Source organism: Papaver somniferum, chromosome 2, assembly GCF_003573695.1.
Source record: "Papaver somniferum cultivar HN1 chromosome 2, ASM357369v1, whole genome shotgun sequence".
Classification (NCBI taxonomy): Eukaryota; Viridiplantae; Streptophyta; class Magnoliopsida; order Ranunculales; family Papaveraceae; genus Papaver; species Papaver somniferum.
In genome coordinates this window covers 188,124,607-188,128,857 of record NC_039359.1, presented here as the reverse complement: position 1 = coordinate 188,128,857, position 4,251 = coordinate 188,124,607, and the positions used below count along the sequence as shown (strand labels likewise).

At 36.7% G+C, this 4,251-nt stretch overlaps 1 long non-coding RNA gene across 1 annotated transcript; it reads left to right on the top strand.

Annotated features, from left to right (window-relative positions):
* The first annotated feature begins 551 nt into the window (after nucleotides 1-551).
* LOC113350025 lies at nucleotides 552-3,170 on the top strand. Its single transcript, XR_003360560.1, has 3 exons — nucleotides 552-1,043; nucleotides 1,534-1,693; nucleotides 2,699-3,170. It is a non-coding gene; the product is annotated as an uncharacterized LOC113350025 (long non-coding RNA).
* Nucleotides 3,171-4,251: the final 1,081 nt, after the last annotated feature.

Genomic DNA, 4,251 nt, shown 5'->3' with positions numbered 1-4,251 from the left:
CTCTGATTTCCGCACTATAATTGTTTATGATAATAAAGTAAAATACACAAACGTTAACTCCGATATACTTGATAGTGATCCTATAGAGTTTGGTTAAGTCTGAAACTATTATCAAGTATCACACTTTGGTTGTCGTATTGTCTCGATATCGTATCCATAGACAATCACACAAAATGTGGATACCGACTTGTTGAATTGTCTCGACTCTGTCCATAGACGATCACTTTCGGTAAGAGGACTTATAGGTTGAAACAAAAATATCGTGGTGTATTTGGATATCCTCATCTTTTCAGTTTTTCAAACAGGATTTGCGAACCTACCTCCATTTTAGAACTCGGATGGAAAGGGTTCGAAAACCTATAAAATTCACGGAATTCGGACCGACTTAGGTAAAACTATATAACTATATCTATAATATAAAGGAAAATGATTTGTTTGGTGTTAGTGGCAGAAATTTTGGTTCAACAATGAAAAGACGAGAATGGCCCTCCATGTTTTTCCTTCCCATTAAAATTCCCGTAAATATTAACAAATCCAGTGGAAAATGCAATCTCTGTTGGTGTTTTCACTTGGGGAAAACAAATCTCCTTCAATCGTAAAAGCACAAATCTCCTTCGATCACGACAACCTTCCTTCGATTCTCCAGCAACACCATCACTGAAACATGCCATCACCACCACCGCAACCAGAAACACCATCGCCACCACTTTCTTACTCTTTTCTTCTTCTTCTTCTCCAATTGAAATTCTTGTTTTCTTTTTAATTCTGTGCCAGTAATCGCCTCATCTCTCTCCATTCCTTTCTTCACCTCTGAAATCAAAATCCATGTTCATCCTCATCAATTTCCCCAAGTTCCATACCTTAAACTTCGAATAATCTGTACTTGATTTCGAATTTAGGGTTCAGAGTTTTAATTTGATTAAATCACTTCAGAAACTGTAACCCTAAATTGGAATTGGGTGAATAGATTATATCACTTCAGAAGTATCTCCACAAATACTTCCAGATTGGTTTGGTTACTAAACTCTTCTTCTTCACTTGAGGTAATTGTTTGATTAACTGTTTGTATTTTTGTAAATTCCTAATCAATGGAACCACCACCACCACCAACATCGTTCTCCGCCTTCTACACCCTAAATTAACTGTTTGTATTTTTTTTTTATCATCAAACTCTAAATTAGAAATTGGGTGTGGATTGAATTTGTTGAAATGATAGGATTGAATTGGTTGAAATCATATGATTTAATTGGTTGAAATGATAGGATTGGATTGATTGAATTGGTTGGATTTAATTGATGGTAGGCTTTCATTGATTTAAGTTTGTGAACATCCCCTGTTTGTGTAAATGTCCAAGTGAATACCATTGTTCAACTGCATAACATCTTCTAAAACCATTCTGATACGAGTTTGAAAAGGAATGTGTTTCGAAATCCAGTTTTTTTTTTTGTTTTGTTTTTTTCATTTTCTTGATATATTTTTGATTTTTTTTGTTAATTGGAACTCGATGTTGGATTACGGGTGTTTGAATTATAGGAGGGTGGAAGGAGTTCAAGTCATGATCTATGGGGTTCTCAGTCGGCCAAATTTTTGTATGCCACCAACGTCACCCGCACCAGCAGCACTTCCACCGCCACCAAAAAAATACCCCGTCAAATATACAATTCGCGGTGCCATTATGGCTGTGCCATCATTGGTATTATTACATTTCACTTCTCTTTCGGTTATATATCTGTAATTTTGAGGATATTAGTTATCTGTTGTATATATAAACAAAATAGGATGCAGGTTTCATAGGAAGTTCAATTGTTTCCAAATACCGCAAGGGCAGTCTTTTTTGATACTTACTAGGATGTACATCTCAATTGCTCATAGTTTTAGTTAGAATTCATTAAATGGTATTGATAGTAATTATCAAAGGTCACTGTATGTCACCATTAGATAGGCGCTTCGCACTTAGAACACAAGTTGTTTGAGTCAAAATATGGGTTCACCGTTCATATCACCATGTCAGGCAGCAATTCTGCATCTTCCCCTGCACTTATTATAGAAATCGTACCGGTTGGTGCCACGAATGACTTGCTTGATGAGAGTCCTGCAAATAAGGCTGGCAAAGCTCAAAAGATGGACATGGATATCCAGTTTTCCTTTTTAAGGGAAGCATTGGTATAAGTCTTGCTTTTTTGTGCATGGTTCGTGTGTGCAAGAGAAACCCTCAAACATCTTTATGTTCAAGAACAGACCAAAATCCGGGCTTTGCCCTACATTTTGTGGTCTGTAATGTATTATATCATCACAGGTTTTGTATAGAATGGTCCATAATGTCGTACTATTATGGTATTTGTGAAACATCTGTTATCCAAATTGATCTAGGGTTCCACACGAAGATAAGCAAATTCCGTGCAAACCAAATCCCTACTATGGATACAATTTCCATGTTCAAGAACAAACCAAATTCCGTGCCATTATGACTTCATGAGTATGTTTTCTTGATATTTCTTCATGCTATCTTCAGTGTACTTGAATCCGCCCTATTAGGAATTTTAAAGCCCCACGGGAATAGTTGAGCTGGTAACATATTTGTTATACGATCAAGCCCTGACAAGTACCAGTGTGTTTATTGATTTTTGTTGCCAGTAATTTGAGGTCAGGATTACCCGTTTCGTTAAGCCTAATGTACTTGATTTTACTTTATATACAGGTTTTGATGCAAGGGAAAGGAAAAGGCAATTTCGAAGTGTTTCAGCAACTCCAGAAACAAGGCAGATTATTTCATGTGTCCATGCCTCGGAAATGTAGCAAAAATGTTCAGGGAACCGCTGGTGGTCTTCTATTCCTCCGGAGATGGAACAATTTACAGTTTGCTACAAGTGCTGCTTTCTTAATGTTAGTCTATGCTGACAATTTTCTACTGCTGGGAAAAAATTGTTCAGTGGCCTCGCTACTCATCATTCCACGCTTTGTTGCACTAAAGGTCATATTGCCCTGTAATCTTCTGGTAAGGGGATCTGCCAGTTTTGATAAAGGCATGTCATCTTCTCTACTAATAATCTGTGAAATAGTGTGCGCCGCTTACGTTACTTCCATGTACACATATATGTGTTCTTATAAAAATAATAGCAATTTTGGTTTTGATGTCCATGTAACATCTTTTGGATAGATAATACAATTTCTTTGGGTTATTGTGTTCTGAAGTTTTAGTAACTGCTTCTAAGATGAGAAGAAACAATTAGGTGCATTGTTAATGAAAACTACTAGCACCAGCACCTTTCTATCCCCGTGCCATTGTGGCACGGACAATCCACTAATGTACCTGAATTTAAAATGTCTCGTGATAATAGACACGGAATTGTGAAGATCTTCATCTGATAATTCGTAGTCATTGACATGATGTTTCTCAGAAACGCTGACACTTACTGTTAGAGCACTGCTCGGTCGAAGTCGCATGCGTTGCTATTTCAAGCAATGTTTGTCAATGTTAGTGATCAAAACTATAAGTCTTGATTTATATAGCCTATTTATAGATGTCTCAGACTAGGATATAGATAGTGTAGTTGAGCTTAGATTTCACAGAGTTCATCATTTGAAGACGAATAACTACTAAGGGGAGCTTGTGGAACTTCTTCGACAAAAGGTATGTGGAGACTTGAACTCATCTATCACTTGGAAAGTCTATTTCTACTATCTCCTATATTGAAACATAAGTCGTGTTAACATATAGTTTTCTCTATACACATTTGAGATTTCGAGCCGATTATATCTCGCTTACATATTTGTGTTGGTAAGCTTTCGCTTCGACCAAGTTCATCTTATATCATGAGAAAATTGCCGAGTAACATCTTACATGGTTTGTGTGATACAATCATTTGATGTAGGCTTGGAATGTTTCGATAATGATTATTTTAATATCTTGAAAATTGGTTTGATGTTAATAGTGTGTGAAAACAGCTATTGTCATTATAGAAGAATGTTTCAGTGATTGACATAAAGAGTTGAGAATGTAACCATGTTTGGATATAAGCATATATAGTGTGTTCAAACATTAGTGTATAAATCCATAAGCCGGGAGCCAAGTGTATGCATATGTGTGTATACGAAATTGGTGAAGGAGACATATTAAGTTTGCATACCCGTACGCATATTGGCGGAAGTTTTCGAACCGAAAATTTCGGCTGAGTTTGGTTCTGACAAACTCTTAACTAGTCACCTTAAGTATGCATACCCGTACGCATACTGGCGGAAGTTTTCGAACCG